Consider the following 20,124-nt stretch of genomic DNA (forward strand, 5'->3'; position numbering starts at 1 on the left):
TGTAGAGCTTGCATTTTTACCAAGTCATGATGCAACCACTTGCTTAATTCAACTGCTATAAAGGGCTAAGAAGAAAGCAGTTGGGCAGACTCAGTGAGAGCAGGGACGCAGCCACGGAGTGAAAGCCCAGGCAGTTCCCTCTTCAGCAGAGCCCCGAGCAAGGGGGAAGCATTTACTGGCTGAAGAGGAGCACCCTGCAGGAAGAGGAGCAAGAACCCTGAAGGGAGAAGCGGGGGCATTTGAGGATGGGACGGAGAACCACCGAGGTGTGATATGAGGTCTTTGCTGAGGCTGGTTAGGGGTCTCCAGTTCCTCTTGAAAACTGCAGCTTTTATCTGAAGGGAAATGGGAAGTTCCATGATCAGGTTTGCACGTTAGAAGGATCACCTTAGCTGCAGAGGCAGGTGGGAGACTGTAAGAGTGAAGTGAGAGGTCTGTTAAGAGACGTCCAAAATGCAGCCCAGGTGGAAAATAAAAGCAACTCTGAGCAGGGTGGTGATGGTGACACGTTCGGAAGTGGATGGATTTGGACTCATTCCAATTACAGGGCCTCGAAAGAGTCCTGTGTAGAGCTACCATATGATCCAGCAATCCCACTCCTGGGCATATGCCTGGAGAAGAACTTGGTCCGAAAGGATACATGCTCCCCAGTGTTCACTGCAGCACTGTTTACAACAGCCAAGACATGGAAGCAACCTAAGTGTCCATCGACAGACGAATGGATAAAGAAGATGGGCTATTATATACATAATGGAATATTACTCAGCCATAAAATAATGAAATCATGTCATTTGCAGCAACATGGATGGACCTAGAGATTATCATACTGAGTGAAGTGAGTCAGACGGAGAAAGACAAACCTCATATGATATCCCTTATACGCGGGATCTAAAAAAAATGATGCACATGAACTCATCTACAAAACAGAAACAGACTCACAGACTTAGAGAATGAACTTATGGTTACCTGGGGGAAGGATGAGGGGGAGGGACAGACTGGGGGTTTGGGATTGACAGGTGCACACTGCTATACTTAGCTTGTTCAATAGATATTCAACAAGGACCTACTGTATAGCACAGGGAACTCTGCTCAATATTATGTAACAACCTAAATAGGAAAAGAATTTGAAAAAGAACAGAAAAAATAAAATAAAAATTAAAAAGTTAAAAAAAGAAGTGAATGGATTTGAAATGTATTGTAGGGTGTAAAACAGAACATGCTAATTTATTAGAAATAGAGGGCGACGGCAGACAGCACCCTACCCTCCGGGCGCCTCGCCCCTCCTCACACGTAAACCCGGCCACCAAGCACGCAAGGCTGGTGAGGAGTGCTGCTCGCGCATCAAAGGCCCTTCCTGAGAAGCCCTAATAGGGAGAAGCTCTTATCCCTGACGCTGGGCCATATTTCTCGAAGTGGGCTCTTCTAAGCACCCCCTCAGATTCACCAGTTATTGGTATTTTAAGTTTAAAATGCAGGTGCAGAGCTCCATGCAAACCCACGGAATCAAATCATCTGCAGGTGAGCCTCTCCAGCCTGCATTTTTAGCAAGCTTCCCGGGGATGTGGGCAGACGCTGAAGTTTGAGTATAGGGTCTGATTTAGGGTCTATGTGAAGGGTGACTGTGCACCTACTCAACCACCCCACCCGGCTTTTGCTGAAGAGGGAAGTTGGGGTGAGAAGCTTCTGCTCAGAAGAGCCGACAGTGGCTTGAAACTCAGTAAACACCGTTAGAAAGACAGGCACCCGCGCCCGCAAAGCCCTCTGGAGACCTGCCAGAGCCCCTGCTGGCTGGGGAGGAGCTCTGCCCTCCCCGTGGACCGCAGACAGACTGTGAGCTTCTCTCGAACGAGGCCGTGCAGGCTACACGCACTGGTAACGGTCTTGTTTCCGTAAAGCTCACGCAGCCAAGGTTACTGTGCAAAACACAGAGACACCCCTGCCTTTCTGGATCTTCATGGGGCCGTGGTCTTTACGGAGAGGCAGTGACGCAAAAGAGCAATGCCAGGAAGGGCTCAAAAGCATAAAAACATCATTTTTAGCAGAGGTTTCCTGAAATGATACAATTCCTTTGCCATTTTTTTTTGATTCACGATAGACTTGGTAATGGGAAAATCTACCTTTATCGGGAGGCTGAGCTTTTAAAGCTGCCCTTGTGAAAAATGTCCACTTTCAAAGGTGAGACTGCACAGCAGCGAGGTTAATACCATTGTTATTTCTCCTCCGTCTTGGAATAGATAACTGACTGCCTCTTAAGCTTCCAAGAAGGCTGTTGGAGGGGAAGAAATGAATGCTGTTGAATTTTCCAACTCCGCTGAACAAAGGCGAGCTAGTCTCGAAGCAAGTAGAAGGTCGGGCTTTAAATCTCTCCAGATGTGGACACACCTAAGCGTTAGTATCTACGCAGGGTCAGTTGATTCACTCAGAGCTCAGAGGAAATGGGTCATCCTCCTAGCGGCCCCTAAATCTGGTTTTTCAAAGCCCGGGCGTTTTCCTATTCATCAGGAAGAGTTGGGCACAGAGGAATTTGACGGTTTAATGGTTTGGGGGGTGTTTGCTGATGGCAGTGAGAAGCAGAGTAGGCAACAAGGTGGGTCTCTTGAAGAGGTTCATTTTCAACAACTTTGAGGTGACATGTCGACATGACAGTTGTAAGAGTGTGGCAATAAAACATCACGGAGCAGCAATGTGAGAGGGAGGTTTGCATGTTTGAATCATATGGGTCAGACAAGGAGATAGAGAGAGAGGTGAGTATAGCTGAGGCTTTGAGAATGACTCATTCCCAGCCAACCCCCGCACAAGCCCAGGGGTCATCCCCACCCTCAGGAGCTAAGAGTGACACCTTTCTACAAGGTCTTGCAACTCCTGGTATAAAAGCCTCCTTCGACTGCTGGCTGGGGATGTGGGTAAAGACAAGTAAGAGGAAGGAGAGGTCAAATATTCTCCAGATAATTAAGCTCCCTGTCATAAAATTTAAGCAGAAGATGAAAAAATATTTTAGATGGCTGCAACAGAAAAGAACTCCTGCCCGCAGTGGAAAATTCAAAGGTGTTTACGCTGGACACTTCACCAGCTCCCTTCATATTTAGAACTCTGTCTACACTGGTAAGTGCCCCTAGACCCATGCCTCCTTCTTGTACGCTCCACTCTGATTGCATGCTGGTCTCCATCCTTTCCCACATGACATGGCGTAACGCCGGAATGGACTGTCACACAAGCACGGCAACCTTATTCCCTTTTCCAACAGGGTTAGCTTAGAAAGGGGCGTGTGATTCAGTTCTGGCCAGTGAGAGAGAAAAGCAAGTCTTCTGGGGTCTTCTGGGAATGATTCCCTCCAGCTGAAATACAAAAATGCAGGGAAGGGGTCTCTTTCTCTTCTAGACATTGTGGATGTGACATTTGGAACTGCTGAAGAGATCATGAGATCGTGAAGGAGCTATAACACCAACACAAGGAAAATGGAAAGTAGGAGAGATGGAAAACCTGTCCAGCCACTGAATTAACCAACTTTAGAGAGACCTTATCTCAAGCCTTCATGTTAAGTGACATAATAAGTTTTCCCTGTTGCTTAAAACAAATTGAATTGGGGGCAGGTAGGGTGGCTATTCCCTGCAGCTTAAGGTATAGTAACTGCTGCAAACACTAACATTCTCAAGTTGATGTTCTGACTTTCCACTCTGTGTGTGCCCATTTCAATATGCAGTTCCATTATTCAGAGAACACACACACACTACACCAAGTGGGAGCTATGTAAGAAGGATGGAGTGACAATCCTTAAGACTCACTTGGAAAGCACAGCTTTATCCTCACCCAGTCTTACCAAATAGAATAAAAATAACACAAGCTAACATTTACTACTATGTGAGTTCCAGGCACAGTAATAGGCATTTTATGTTAATTCTCTTTTTTCCAGTCCTAACTTTCTAGCTACTTACTTATGCTGCTGTTTTGAAGACAATAAATTACCTGGGAAATGCTGATAGTCCTTCTTAGTCACAGAGAATGGTACCTTTCATCTGGATGCTGGATGCACCGTATGTGCAATCCATTCTGACATTTGATTTTCCCAACTTTCCAGTACGTGAAAGTGAAATCTGAGAGCACACCCCTGATGAACAGCAGAAACACTAACAGACCTCACCCTAGCCCACTATCTTTTCACTCTCTCTTATGTTCCCACACACTGCCATTAACAGTCTATCATTATTATTATTATTTTTTTAAGTTGGAGTAAAACTTCTCTCATTGTGGTCTAAAGCCTTGCTATTCAAAGTGGGGTCTGTAGACCAAAATCACCCGAGAGCTTGTGAGAAACGCAAGATCTCAGGTCCCACCCTAGACCTGGTGAATCGGAAACTGCATTTGAACAAGATTTCCAGGTGATTCAAAGGAACATGAAAGCGTGGGATGCCCTGGACGAGAAGACGCAACCCTCAGAGGAGAGGAGGGCAATGGTGATTACTTAACGGCAGTCACAGAACGTGGAAAAGACCACGGAAGTGACAGCAAGGGGCTGATGGAGGTCTACAAAGGATGTCTGGGCAGTGTTTACGTGAGTTTGGTGGTGAGGCTGCAGCACAGGTAAACTGGATGCTTTGGGTTCCAAATAACAGAAGACTCGTGCTGGCTTAAATGTTAGTCATTACACTGAAAAGCTGAGAGGCACACTTCTGAATATAAACACAAAGTACACCAGGAGTACATAAAATTCAGCGCCTGGATTCAACCTGCAGCCTGGAGCCATGCCAGGCCAGCCCGGCTTAGGGCAACCCGCCCCTGGCTCGTCTGCAAAGCAGCTTGGAGTATGAGCCTTGCTGGGTGATGGTGAGTTTGGGATGACAAGCTGACTAATGGACCAGCTTAACATTGTTCTCAAAGAGCTGACCAATGCAACCAGAAGAAAAAACAGAGTAAGAATTGTACATATTGGAAAGGAAGAGAAACAACTATTAGAAACAATAAGATTATCACTCTGGAAAACTCAAAAGAGAAGCATATGAATAATTATTAGAAAAATGAGAGAGAATATTAATTTAAAATATATACTAATGTTTCTATATAACAGCAATAAAACAATTAGAACAGAAGAAAGGTTAATATATAAATATAAAATACTTAGGAATTTCAAGATAACTGAATAATATAGATGAGGTTAACTGAATAAATGAAGAGGTATACTGTGGCCTTGATTGGAATACTCAGCATGGAAAATACGTTGATTCTCAAATTATGCTCTGAGCTAATGCAATTCCAATAAAAATGGCAGAGGATTTTTTACAAATTAATAATTCCAGAATTTATTCTAAAAATATAAAAACAGACCAAAAAATATCTCACACGGTAAGGTGAAGATTGCCATAGTGTGTATTAATTTGTATATTTACCACACATTAGTGTATATTACATAATGTTATATATAATCTTACAATGCATTGAATGTTACATTGCATTTTATATAAAATATATCAACATATTTACATAAGCTACAACATTTTAAATAGTGGTGTAGGTTATGGATCAATGGACAAGAGTTGAGTAAATCTCATTTGAACTTCAGCTTCCTTATTTTAAAAATGGGATGGTAATAGTACCTCCTTGAACGTGTTGTCATGAGGATTTAATGAAAAAAGAAAGTAAAGTGCTGTCCCAGTGCCTGGGATACTGTAAATTTATATGTAACAAACCTCACTGGAAACAAGAAGGGCCACTAGAGCCTGTCATCTTCCAAGACACTGCCTGAGATGCAATGGAAAGTCTAGACCCAGGAGGTAGAGAGTGCCCTGTACAGATCATTTAATAAGATCTCAGGAAGCAGAGTTAGGTCCAAGTACCCTACTAAGGTTGAAATTCTCCCCATCTGAGTCTTTCCTTTCTCTCACACCCAAAAAAAGCAGGCCACAGAAAGATGGATGAAAACAAATACAGCCTTCAAAATGTAGTTCAAAGGAGGAAGAAGGGGTAAAATTTAAAAATCCCAGATCAGACATGAACAAGATAAATGGAAATGTCATGCTCATTCTGTATATAATTTAAAGAGGAGATGAAACAGATGGAATGAACAAATGATCAACAACAACAACAACAAAAATACCACAAAAAAGCAGGCAAAGGAACTCGTCTGGAGAAAAACACAACCCAAGGAACCCAAGTGCATTGACTTATAGAATACAAATTCAATAAAACTGTAATTGAGTGACAAGATGATAAAAGAGATGGTTGTGATGAAAAGAAAGAAAAAAGAAAACAAGCTTTGGACCATAACAACATTTAGAAAGAGCAAGAAATATGATAGATAAGGTTAAATATTATACTAATGGCACAGAGGAAGAACTTGGGCTATGTTCAATGAATAAAAATGACAAAGGAGTTAAAGCAGTTATAGAGGGATGATTAGAATAAGAGACAAAGAAGATCCAACTTAACTCCAAGTGGTGTCCCAACAATTAAGAACCCAGAAAGAGGAAAGAAAAAATATTCAGAAATATCATACAGGAAAATTTCTTTCCAGAACCAAAACTGAATGTACAGATTGAATGCATACAACATATATGGAGAAAAACTGAGAAAAGTATTGATATCAAGACATAGCCTCATTGGTGCAGCCACTATGAAGAACAGTATGGAGGTTCCTTAAAAAACTAAAAATAGAGTTACCATATGATCCAGGAATCCCACTCCTGGGCATATAGCTGGAGATAACTCTAATTTGAAAAGATGCATGCACCCCAATGTTCATTGCAGCTCTATTTACAATAGCCAAGACACAGAAGCAACCTAAATGTCCATCAACAAATGAATAGATAAAGAAGATGCGGTATATACATGCAATGGAATATTACTCAGCCATAAAAAAGAATGAAATAATGTCCTTTGCAGCAACATGGATGGGCCCAGAGATTATTATACTAAGTGAAGTAAGTCAGAAAGAGAAAGACAAATACCATATGATATCACTTATATGTGGAGTCTAAAAAAAAATGATACAAATAAACTTATTTACAAAACAGAAATAGACTCACAGACATAGAGGACAAACTTATGGGTACCAAAGGAGAAAGGGAGGGGAGGGATAAATTAGGGGTTTGGCATTAGCAGATACAAACTACTGTATATAAAATAGATAAACAACAAAGTACTACTGTATAGAAGGGAACTATATTTAATATCTTGTAATAAACCATAATGAAAGAGAATCTGAAAAAGAATATATATATATTATATATATAAAACTGAATCACTTTGCAGTACACCAGAAACTAACACCACATTGTAAATCAACTATACTTCAGTTAAAAAAAAAAAATTTTTTTTAAAGACATAGCCTCATTAAATTATTTAATTTCAAGGATAACAACAGAATCTTCAGCCCTACTGACAAGAAATAATCATTTACTGCTAGATAAAAAGTCAGGCTGGCCTCAGATTTAACCACAATAAAATCCAATGCCAGAAGACCATGGAACAGTATCTAAAAAGTTCTGAGGGGAATAAAGCATGACTATATCTAGCCAAGTTAATTTTCAAGGACAAAAGCAACTGAAGAACTCCTGTAATATATGCCACTCCTGAGCCACTGGGTGGGGGTGGGAGGGAGCTACTCTATTCTTCTGACAGACTCTAAAATCTTTTTTTTTTTAACCTTGAAAGAATGTATTAAAATTTAAAGTTTTGTGTGGTGAAAATTTCTACAGACTTGTTGCATATTCTCTTTCTTCAGTTAAATGAAAGTTAATACCTGTTATTACAAAATAAAAACAGTAAGAGAATTTTATGCCACCTAAAAGTTGGCAGGATTACCACTAGACAGGACCTCCTACTCAGCAAATGCAAAGCAAATCCAGCACGTCTGCCACATACACACATACGCATTGTCGTATATGATGTCGTGGACCAGAGTCCACGAACCCCCCAGACAGCACATGCTTCAGCCTATGATCAGATATCCTGTTTGGTAAGGTGAGCAGAGTCTGGCTTGCAGCAGGTCTATGTCTTTGCTGCACTTTTGCTTGGGACAGTGGACTGCAACAGGACTGCATGTTAGAATCACCTGAAAAGATTTAGATTTTTTATAATATAGATGCCTTGGCTGGCGCTCTCTGTAGCAGTGTTCTTGTTCCTGGATTTAGAGAAGAGTTCCTTTCTTACCTAGGAATTTACACTCCCCTCTCCGCCCACGCGCCTGCTGGCTCCTGCCGAGTGGAGTGTGTTCTCGTCTGCTTAGAGGCTGAAAGGCAGCCAGGGGAAGGCCGCGGAGCAAGGTGAGCCCAGAGCCCTTTTTCCCTTTGAAAAAGCAGGAAGGAAATGGAAGTGGCTGAGATGGTCCTGACTGAATATCCCAGGTCTTGGGAAACGCACTTACACCCTCCCACCACATCCCTGGGGAGTGATATCTTTGGGAGGATGAAAGGGCAAGGCCACCCTCTGTATGCAGAAGTGGAGTTTCTTCCAAAGGACATGCGCTGTCAGTCATCTTTTAAAGGAGATCAATCCTGGCTTAACAGGGAGCTTCCTTGTCCATTTGGGGGCCTTTCAGCAGTTACCTGAACTGAAAGCATGGCATTGCCTGCAGCTTCTCAGGGAGGAGGAAAGAGCAGAGGGTACGTGACTAAGGGGCTCTGGAGTCCGGAAGCTTCGATTCAGACTCTACTCTGTATTTGCTGTGTGCCCTTGGGCAGGTTACTGAATCCCTCTGTGTCTCAGTTTCCTCATCTGTAAAATGGGGATAATAGCACACATCTCACAGAGTTGTTGTTGAGATTAATGGGGTAATACACACAAAGTGCTTAGAACAGCACCTGGCACCTAAGAAGCACCAAATAACTGTTGGCTGTTGCTTTTATAGCATGGGGCAAACTGCGAGCCAACCAGAAGAGAATTTTGTAAAGAAAGACCACTCTGAATTGGCGTGGATGAATCATGAATCAATCTAAGTCCCATCTTTGTATAATTAGGAGGAAAGACCTTTCTCCATCACCGGACACCCATCCCTCAACCCCACCCCAAGGCCAGGTGGTGGCAGTGTGGTTACCAGCAGCAGGTAGCTATGACCTCGAGGTTGCCCAGCAGCAGACCGGTCGATGCCGCAGCACGATGCAGTACCTGGCATCTTGTCAAAACGTCTAGGGTGGGCTTCCCTGGTGGCGCAGTGGTTGAGAATCTGCCTGCCAATGCAGGGGACACGGGTTCGAGCCCTGGCCTGGGAGGATCCCACATGCCGCGGAGCAATTAGGCCCATGAGCCACAACTACTGAGCCTGCGCGTCTGGAGCCTGTGCTCCGCAACAAGAGAGGCCGCGATAGTGAGAGGCCCGCGCACCACAATGAGGAGTGGCCCCCGCTCGCGGCAACTAGAGAAAGCCCTTGCACAGAAACGAAGACCCAACACAGCCAAAAATAAATAAATAAATAATTAATTAATTAATTAAAAATGCCCTGGTCTGGGAAGATCGCACATGCCGCGGAGCAACTAGGCCCGTGAGCCAGAATTACTGAGCCTGCGCGTCTGGAGCCTGTGCTCCGCAACAAGAGAGGCCACGATAATAAGAGGCCCGCGCACCGCGATGAAGAGTGGCCCCCGCTCACCGCAGCTAGAGAAAGCCCTCGCACAGAAACGAAGACCCAACACAGCCACAAATAAATAAATTAAAAAAAAAAAATGCAACTGTGGAAAAAAAAATGTCTAGGGCACACTTTCAGGAGGCCTGATTTCCTATAATCCAAGTGGGGAGACTTCACCATTTGGATCACTGTAGTGCAGTTATCCCGACAGCACAGGTGCTCCAGACAGGGTAGCAGTGGCTGACAGCAGGGATCTAACACCTGGGCATCCCGGTTCTGCGGTCCTGCGGCTGCAGGGATGCAGGGATCGGCTCTGCCCACCCTCCTGCTTGCCTCCCATCTGTGGAGGTGTGAAACACCTACAGACCAGATGCCAGCAGCAGTTAGATGCCTTCGATTGGTCTCTGAGGACAATCACGGTCTCAGGACAAATGATGATGTGAGTGGAAAGGGTGATTATTCATCACTGAAACTTTGGAATACTCTCCAGCCAGTGCTAAAATGATGAAACAACAGCAGAAAGAATCTCCTTTCTGTTCGACAAGCCCCCGGTAACCTTTGCCACTGAACTAAAAGCTTTCAAAGGGTGAACAGAAGTGCCATAAATCTCAGAGGCGACATTAAATATTTGTCACTGAAACACTTACGACTTGTTTCAAACCCATTCCTTTCTGAAAGTTTATAACAAATAACTGAGTGGCTTAACCTCTACGAGAGCATCTCCTTTTTCACTACAAATGGAAACAAATGGGCCACAAAGAGCAGGGCCCTCCTGATGGGCAATTCGCAGCCACTGTGTGGTCGCCCAGCCCTGCCCAAGTGGGTGAGCCGCCCTTTTTGTTTAGACTAAACGGGCTCTTGCTTCCATGACATTAGGGCGGCAGAGGTTTTAACTGGACTTTCTTTTAATCTGCCCATTAATCTTCCCTCCCCTCTCCCTGCTCAATGAATGAGTAAATTATTTACATTCTGATGTTGCAAGAACTCTCCCTACATTAAGCCTTGACTTGAGCCTCAAATATATCTTTAGATGGTGTTTACCTTACACACCTTTATCAGCACAGCCTAGCTTCTCCAGAGAGATCACCTGTTGGACTAAAACATGACACAGATACAGATCTCTTCCCACTACCTGTGTGAGCCCGAAGCCACACATCAGAAACTCAACTGCTTTCAACCAAGTTCCAATTTTACCAAACTCCAAATGCATACAAGCATCTTGGTGCCCAGCATTCTAGTGTTAGTTTGCTCTTCAGTATTCTAAAATCAATGTTCCGCTTTCCTGGAGGAAAATGAAAGCAGGTCAGGCACTTTTCAAAAGCTATCCATTATGCTTCTTGTCAGAGTGAGAGGTAAAGGCCTTTGTTGGAAGGAATGATGTTATTCTCTGTATCAGCTCTCCCTCGGCCCAGACGGACAGGCGGCCACCTACAGGGTGGGCTTTCAAGCACAGGGCTGGGAGACGGCTGGGTACAAGGGCAAACACCTGCACTGATCCAACCCTGAAATCTCATTTCTTTTGTGTGAGGGAGAGAAATAGTGAAACACATTTTTCAAGGTATCAGAGGAGAAGGACCCAGGAAAGGCTACAGAAGAAGAATCAATATAGCACAATGAAAGCAAGAGAAAAGATTCAGAACAACACTTCGCAGGCGTCAGGAAAACCCTAATGCCTGCCATCTGAATAAAGATTTCCTATTAAGTTAAAATTAATAAAGTAACTTTTAATTGGGGAAGATAAATCAAGCAATATCTATTAGGACACACGTGAGTTTACGAAGCATCTGTTCTTTCCCTCTTTAGTATGCTGCCTCATTAATTTCTCCAGGCTTTTATTTCTTTCTGACTTCTTTACAAGTTCTTAGCTTTACCCAACAAGCAAATGGCATTTAAACTCAACACCTATATGAGTCATATTTGCTGATACTTGCCCAAACTTTGCCACTAATGGAAGGCATTCATTCCCTGAAAATCACCCCCAACCATCAATTATTTCAGGATGCTCCAGGAGAATAATGTTAATTCTGGCCTTGCAACTGAATGGTGACTGCCATTTTCCTCCCCTGATACTTAGGCTCCAATGATGTTCTAAGGCATCATGGCCCCCTCTGAGGATTGACATTGACCTCCCTTGGGAATTTCCATCTCCTATCCTGTACCACAAATAATGCACAATGCCTGTTCTCCTTATAAAATTCTCCCCTCTTTTGTATTTCACACTGTCATGTGAACAACAAAGAAAGCTGCTTGTGTTTCAATGTCTCATGGTTATTAGCCGAATCTTTCAGTTTTTGCTCAAAGACCCCTTCCTTGCTGGTTCCCAGACTAGCAGACAGGGTCAGAATACATGTCTGAGAGCAAAGCACTGTCTGGAATTCAGTCCCACCCCTGCCATCTGCTGCACATGGATTTGGTACTGGACCAAGCTTGTCCACATGGCCCTTTATGCCAATCACCTTCTGGTGGCCTGTCCTACCAGTTAAATTCCAGCAGTAGACACAGCTGAGAATCAAGATGGGGACCCTCACACACTCATATTACTTAGCTCATACTAAAAGCTATCACACTTCAGCTAGATCTTTGGTACCCCCCATACTTCTCTAATCCTGGAGAAAGTCCGATACGCTGGCTATAGACCAGTAGCACTAAGAGTACCCACGTCACTGGTTAAAGTACAGATTCTGGCCCTCATTCAGTACCTCTAAGTCAAAAGCTCTTTGTTAAGACCCAAGGTTGGTTTGATTTTTTGTTGTTTTTTTTTTTTTTGGTTATTTCAGGCAAGTAGGTTTGGGAAGAGTTGTTTCAGAGCCCCAGTCTAATCTCAGCCCTGTCTGACTATACCTTCCTCTCACTGAATTTCATTTCTAGAATATCGTTCTCTCTGACTCTCTCTTCCTCAGACTCTCATAATCCAGGCATGTCACGGCCCTTCCCCACATCTGCTGTTTCTAATCGACTCTCTGAAGCTGTGTCTGAGCGAATGCCTCAGCTGCTCATTCAAACACTTTTGGAGCTAAGGAGGAGGGGGTGTGGGTAATTCAGATACTAGACTCAACCCAGATCCAGAGGTGGGGTTCAGGAGTCCTGAGTTTGTTTGTTTCTTTGGAGAACTCCCCAGGTTTGGGAAACTTAGCAGGATTTAGCAGGATGTTTTGTTTTGTTTTGTTTTGGTTTTGATGGATGAATATGTGTTAGAAATCAGTATGTGTTAGTAATCTCATCATACAACCAAAAGTTTTCTCTGCGATAAATACTCAAATTTTAAAAATCCTCTAGCTTTAAAAATGCATGAGAAAATAAGGTGGATTGGTAGATGGTAGCAGGATGGATATATGAATAAATATATAATAAAAGAAATCTAGTAAAATGTTAATTATAGAATCTATGCAGTAGGTATAGGGATCTTTGCTGTAAAATTCTTGCAACTTTTTTGTACATTTAAAACTTTTCATAATAAAATGGAGAAAAAGATGCTAGAATTGAATTTTTCTCAAAACATACTTTATATCCCAACTTAATAAAATGATTAATTTAATTGACCTATCATTATAACTCCAGTGCCCCCTAAATATTTTGTGTGCTGTTTCTTAAGTAATGTACTATCTATGTCTATCAATAACATATCTTGTTCAAGTGGAATTTTTAAAAAACAAGTTAAGTGCTGATGTTTTCCCTTTATAAAGTGTAAAATCTCTTCCCTTTCGCATTCTCTTCCCCTCTTTATTTGCTTATGCATTTCTAGTCCTCAAGTTATTTAAATCACAGAAATAAAAAAATACATGAAGATCACTCGTAACAAAAGGTACTCATGTTATTATGAAAGTGAAAAAACAGAACAAGACAAAACTATAACTTCCGAGGAAAGTTATTAATGGAGAACGTTATCGCATTCTGAGCTGGTAACTTTGAAAAGCTTACATTCAAAGTTGAACATTTTCTGCTGAGGAAGTTGAGTCTGGAGAAATTAATGACATTTGAGATCACAGAACTAGTAGCCAAATGAGAAAGAGAATATAAATGCCCTGATGTTGTTACTGTAATAAATTTTCTGTCAAAATTTACTCAGTAACACAGAGATAAAATGACATTAAATTTCTGGGGGTAAAAATTACCATTCTTAAAATGTTTTTTTATTAGTCAATAAATGGTTTGGGGATATTAATAAAGTTACACTTCTAACTCAGTCTTCTAAACAACTTGGCTCCCTCTAAAAGGGAAGATTTAAAATGAAACATAAGACAAGACACAGACTGGGAGAAAATATTTGCAAGTAACATAAGGATTTGTATCCATAATACATAAAGAACACTCAAAACTCAAGAATATGAAAACAGAAACCCAATTTTTCTAAAATGGGTGAAAGTTCTGAACAGACATTTCACCAAAAAAGACATACAGACGGTAAGTAAGCATACAGAAAGATGTTCAACATCATTAGCCATTAGGAAAGTGCTAATTAAAACCACAATGAGATACCACCATCCATGCATTAGAATGACTAAAAATAAATCCATAACCAAATAACTTACAATACCAAGTGCTGACAAGAATGTAGAACAATTGGAACCCTCACAGATTTCTGGTGGGAACGTCAAATGGTACAACCACTCTGAGAAATAATTCGGCAGTTTCTTATAAAATTAAATATACCCTTACCAAATGACCAAGTAATATCACTTCTTGGTATTTATCCAAGTGAATTGAGAATTCTTGTTCCCACAAAAAGTCATGCATCAATGCCTATAGAAGCTTTGTTTGTAATTGCCCAAAACTGGAAACAACTTAGACTGTCAATATATAAATGGATAAACAAACTATAGTACAGCCATACAATGGAATACTGTCAGCAATAAAAAGGAATAAACTGATTTCTGCTTCTGACCAAGGTGTAGTAACAGAAATGGAATTTGCCCTCCCACCTGAAACAAACTAAAAAACCAATAAAATATATGAAACAACAGTTTGCAAGACACAATCTTAAGCGATGAAGAACCATGGTCCCTGAAAGGCAGGATATGAAGGAGGTGAGCCCTAAGGTTTTCTTAACGTGACGCTTGAGTTTCCAGGACACAGCACAGGGAACCTGGGGGAGCCCAGTGGACGCCCTGAGTTGAACAGACAGAGCTGAGGATTCAGGGACGCCAACACGGCTAGTGTTCCCAAGACAGAGTGGAGTGGGAAAGAGGGCTACAGAGAGACAGACCTGCAGAGACCTGCAGAGGAGTCTCACCTAGGATTCAGGTGAGCACTGAGCAGAGAACAGCTGTGAAGAAACTACCTGCAAGAACGACCTGAGGAAAGAACCACCAGAAGGGATTACAAGGAGCAGTGCTGTGCTCATACAGGACCGTTCACACTTAATGTGTCTTTGATAACTTTAGGTTTGAATCTATCATCCTGCTTTTAGTTTTCTCTTTGTCCATATTTTCTTTTTCTCTTTTTCCTCATTTTCTACCTTGTTTTAGATGAGTTGGCTATATTTATCAATATCAATATGGATATCCATATCAATAAATGTTGATATTAATCAATAGCAATATTGATATCCATATCAATATTTTAACAACTTTGGTGGCTTATTAGGTATAACTCTTTGTGGTTTTATTTTAGTGGTTGTCTTAAGGTTTACGTTACATTTTTTTAACCTATCGCAGTCTAGCTTCAAGTGGTATTGCACTACTTTAGGTACAGATAAGAACTTTCCATTTCTTCCCTCCAACTTTCTGCTATTAGCTGTACTCATTTTATGTTCATATTATGTTATAAACCTCAACCACACAGGTTTTTTTGGTTACTTAAATAATTACCTTTTAAAAGGATTTAAACAGTAAGAAATTACCTTATATATTTAGTGTAGTTATCATTTCCTGTGTTCTTCATTCCTTTGTATCGATCCATATTTCCATCTGGTAGCATTTTTCTTCTGCCTGAAGTACTTCCTTTAATTTTTCTTACGCTGTGGGTTGGCTGGCAATGAATTATTCCAGCTTTTGAATGCCTGAAAACATTTTTATTTCATCATTATTTTTCAAATGCATTTTTGCTGGGTGTAGAATTCTGAATGGACAGTTTTCTGTTCCATTGTCTTTTTGCTTGCATACTAATAAACTAAAAAAAAAAACTCAATAGACACAGAAAAAGCATTTGACAAAATTCACTCATGATTTAAAAAAAAGAAAAAAGAAAAACTCTCAGCAAACTAGGAATAGAAGGGAAATTTCTCTAACTAATAAACGATATTAACAAAAGAACCCTACAGCTAACATATTTAAGGGTGAAAAACTAAAAGGTTACTTCCTTAGAAATGAGGAGCAATACAAGGATATCTATTCTCACCATTTCTATTCAACATCGTACCGGAGATTCTAACCAGTACAATATGGCAAGTACAAGAAATTAAAGGCACCCAGTTTTGAAAAGAATGCATAAAGCTGTCTTTATTTACATATAACATGATCTTCTATGTAGGTAATTTAATATAATCACAAAAAAATCTACCAGGAATAAGTGAGTTTAGCAAGATTACAGGATATAAGACCAATGTAAAAATCAATTGTATTTCTATATACTAGCAACAATCAGAAATAGAAATTTAACCAAAATTTTAATTTATAATAACATCAAAAATATGAAATAGGTATAAATCTGATAAAGATGTGAAAAACTTGTGAAAACCACAAATTTTTTTCAGAGAACATAAAGAAGACATAATAAATGGAGATACTTATGTTTATTGGTTGAAGAATCAATGTTGTTAAGATGCAAATTCTCCCACAAAGGATCTAAAGATTCATGAAATCCCAATAAAAAACTCTATGTTTTTATAAAAACTGACAAACTGACTCTAAAATTCATATGGAAATATGAAAGACTCAGAACAGGCAAAACAATTTTGCAAAAGAAAAACAAAGTTGGAGGACTAACACTATCTGATTTCAGTAGTTATTATAAAATTACAATAAGAGAGCACGGTGTTTGGTGTAAGGATAATAAGTGGGCCAATTAAACAAATAGAGAATCCAGAATAGACCCACCCATATACTGACAACTGATTTTTGACAAAAGTACAAAAGCAGTTCAGTGAAGAAAGATAGTGCTTTTCAACAAATGATGCTGAAACAATTGAATATAAGCAAAAATAATATTTGTGTCTTGTATCATAAAGAAAAACTGACTTTAAATTAATTGAAAAGTGTTCTCATAAACCTAAATATAAAACCTAAAACTATAAAACATCCAGAAGAAAACATGGGAAAACCTCTGTGATCTTGAGTTAGGCAAAGAGTTCTTCCATACCATATCAAAAACATTATTCACAAAAGAAGAAATTGATAAATTGGAATTCAACAGAATTTTAAAAGTTCTGCTTTTCAAAAGATCTGTTAAGAAAATGAAAAGACAAGAGCCACAGACTAGGAGAAAATATCTGCAAGTCATATATCTGATAACAGACTTTAACACATAACAGACAGTTAAATATATTCAATACACACTTTAAAATCTCAAAATTCAACAGACAAAAACAAATTTTTAAGAAATAAACATAAAATTCAAGCAGACATTTTACTAGAGAAGATGGCAAATAAACTCATGAAAAGATACTCAACATCATTAGTCATTAGGGAAATGCAAATTGCATGCAATAAATACCACTGCACACACGTTCGAATGGCTAGAATTGAAAAAAATTGACATACCAAGTGTTGGCCACAATATGAAGAAACCAGAACCCTCATGCATTGCTGATAGGAATGTAAAATGGGGCAAACACTTTGCAAGAGTTTGGCTGTTTCTTTTAAAGGCCAGCATACACCTGCTATCTGATCCAGCCATTCAAATTCTAGGTGTCTGTCCAAGAGAAATGAAAGCAGATATCCACGCAAAAAGACTAGTGCATGAATAATCATAGTCACTTTATTTGTAATAGCCCAAAACTGGAAATAATCCAAATGTCCATCAAGTGCATGGATAAATAAACTGAGTTATATCCATACAACAGAATACTTCTCTGCAACAAAAAGGAATGAACTAGCGAAATATACTACTACACCATGGTTGAATCTCAAAATAATTTTGCTGAGTGAAAGATGAAAAGAAGTAGATATTGTATAATTCCATTCATGTAAAATTTTAGAAAATGCAAACTTATTTATAGTGACAGAAAGCAGACCAGTGGCTGCTTACAGATGGAAGACGTGGAGGTGGACGTGACAGGTGATTACAAAGGGGGACAAGGAAACTTTTGGTAGCGATGGATCCATTTATTATCTTGATTTTAGTGAAGATTTTATGGGGACGTACCTATGTCAAGACTTCTCCAACTGAACATTTTAAATGTGTGCAGTTTATTGCATGTCAATTATAATTCCATAAATGTTATTTTTAAAAAGAATGCTCTATTATTCCACTCCACACATGGATTAATCTTAAATGTGTTTTGCTAAGTGAAAGAAGCCAGAATCAAAAAGCTATATACTGATTGATTTCATCTGTATGACATTCTTGAAAAGACAAAACTACAGGGATGAAAAACCAAGCAGTGATTGTCCGAGTCTGGGACTGGGTGAGGAGTTAATTACAAAGGGGTCAGCACAAGGAAATGTTGGGTTTTCTATAGTTCTCTATAGTCCTATAGTGATCACACACAACTCTATGTATTTGTGAAAACCCTTAAGACCGCACACCACAAAGGATGAATTTTATTATAGGCAAATTTTTAAAAACCAAGGTTGCTAGGGCAACCCAAGATGCATCACAGATTGTGACAAATGCATATAACTGTATTAAAACTGAATAACACAATCACACTGAAAGGAGTGGGTAAAAAAGGAGCTGATACGCATGAACAAGAGTGTTTTGACTGAGTCCAGAATAACGACAACGTGAGCTGTACAGAGACGCTGAACTCCAGTCGGTATATTTTTCTCGTAGGGTTATGGTTAGCAATTCTGAAAGTACATGAATATTAGGGTTGAACACAGGAGTAAATATTTACAGATAATCATAAGTTTCTCACTTTTGGAGAAAGAAGTTACAAATAAGCGAAGGGGAAATTCTAGAATTTGGTGCTGGATTGAAGTCTCAGTTATCTGTACAAACTTATGTGTTTCTTTCATATATATATATATATATATATATATATATATATATATATATATATTTGAATATGTATATTGAAGTACATAAATAGAAACAGTGTACATGCATACTAATACATACATATATTTCTTCAAAGTATTTCTCTCCAAATATTTATTAATAATACAGGGGAAAATAGTAACTCTACAGTGGAGAAACCTGGCAGACACCACTTTAACCAAGTGATCAAATTTAACATTACCAGTTATAAGGCATATCAATATATGTATCCCTGATATAAGGTGCTGAGAAGGGCACACCAGCTTTGTGATATTCTTCTCAAAAATTCACAACCTTAATAAGGAAACATCAGACAAAGCTAAATAGATGGACATTCTACCAAATATTTGACCAGTATGCTTCAAAAATGTCAAGGTCACAAAAGACAAAAATGAAGGAACTGTCAAGAGTGGAGAATATTAAGGACACATGGCAACTAAACAAAATGTGGAATCCTGGACTAGTACCTGAACAGAAAAAGGACATTAGTGGGAACACTGTGGAAATCCTATTAAAGCCTGCAGTTTCATTAACAGTATCGTACCAATGTTAATACTAGAGTTTTGCTAATGGTACCACGGTTCTATAGAATGTTAACACTGGGCAAAGCTGGATGAAGCGTACATGGAAAGTCTCTTTACTATGTTTACAATTCTTCTGTAAGTCTAAAATGATTTCAAAATAAACAATTTTTAAATGACACTAACAGTACTAAAATAGGTCATGGAAACTTTTTAAATCATCTCACAGTTGGAAAATCGTAAATATGATCCAAGACTGAAAAGGAATCAAAGAAGATCTACTACATCACAAGTTTAAAGTTTGTTATTTCAAAAATAAATAAATAAACTCTAAACTCAAACAAATTGGGGAAAGTGCATATTATGCACAAAGGGATACTTTTTTTTTTTAACATCTTTATTTGAGTATAATTGCTCTACAATGTTGTGTTAGTTTCTGCTGTATAACAAAGTGATATATGTATATATATATATCCCCATATCCCCTCCCTCTTGCATCTCCCTCCCACCCTCCTATCTCACCCCTCTAGGTGGTCACACAGCACTTTTCTTAATATGCAATGAGCTCTTACAAATCATAAGAAAAAGATAAATAATAAAGATAAATAATGGTCAACATACATGATCAGAGAGTTCAACTTTTTAAAAGAATTACAAATGACTTAAAACCATGTAAAGATGCTCAGCCTCACTGATAATAAAATAAATGAAAAGTAAAATTCCAATTAACATTTTCAGTATAAAATTGACAAAGGTCAAATTTTTCACTAGGAGTGAAAATTGGAACAACTACAGCGGAGGATAATTTAAAACATCTCAAAATTATAAATATTCATTCCTGGAGGCCCAGCAGTTCTAGTTCTAGGAATTTATCCTAGAAATATGTCTAAATGAGAAATAAGCATATTCAT

The 20,124-nt window shown here is 39.6% G+C and overlaps 1 long non-coding RNA gene across 2 annotated transcripts in view; it reads right to left on the reverse strand.

The window, feature by feature from the left end:
- Positions 1–20,124, reverse strand: part of LOC132355010 (uncharacterized) — a 291,176-nt gene that overhangs the window by 126,719 nt on the left and 144,333 nt on the right. The window contains exon 4 of one of the 2 annotated variants that reach the window (XR_009499501.1): positions 15,468–15,552. The exons of the other annotated variant lie outside the window; for it this stretch is intronic. This is a non-coding gene — a long non-coding RNA (uncharacterized LOC132355010). Of the gene's footprint in view, positions 1–15,467; positions 15,553–20,124 lie in introns of those variants that run through there. 2 annotated transcript variants of the gene reach the window in all.

The sequence above is a fragment of the Balaenoptera ricei genome, chromosome 20 (genome assembly GCF_028023285.1).
Source record: "Balaenoptera ricei isolate mBalRic1 chromosome 20, mBalRic1.hap2, whole genome shotgun sequence".
NCBI classification, from domain to species: domain Eukaryota; kingdom Metazoa; phylum Chordata; class Mammalia; order Artiodactyla; family Balaenopteridae; genus Balaenoptera; species Balaenoptera ricei.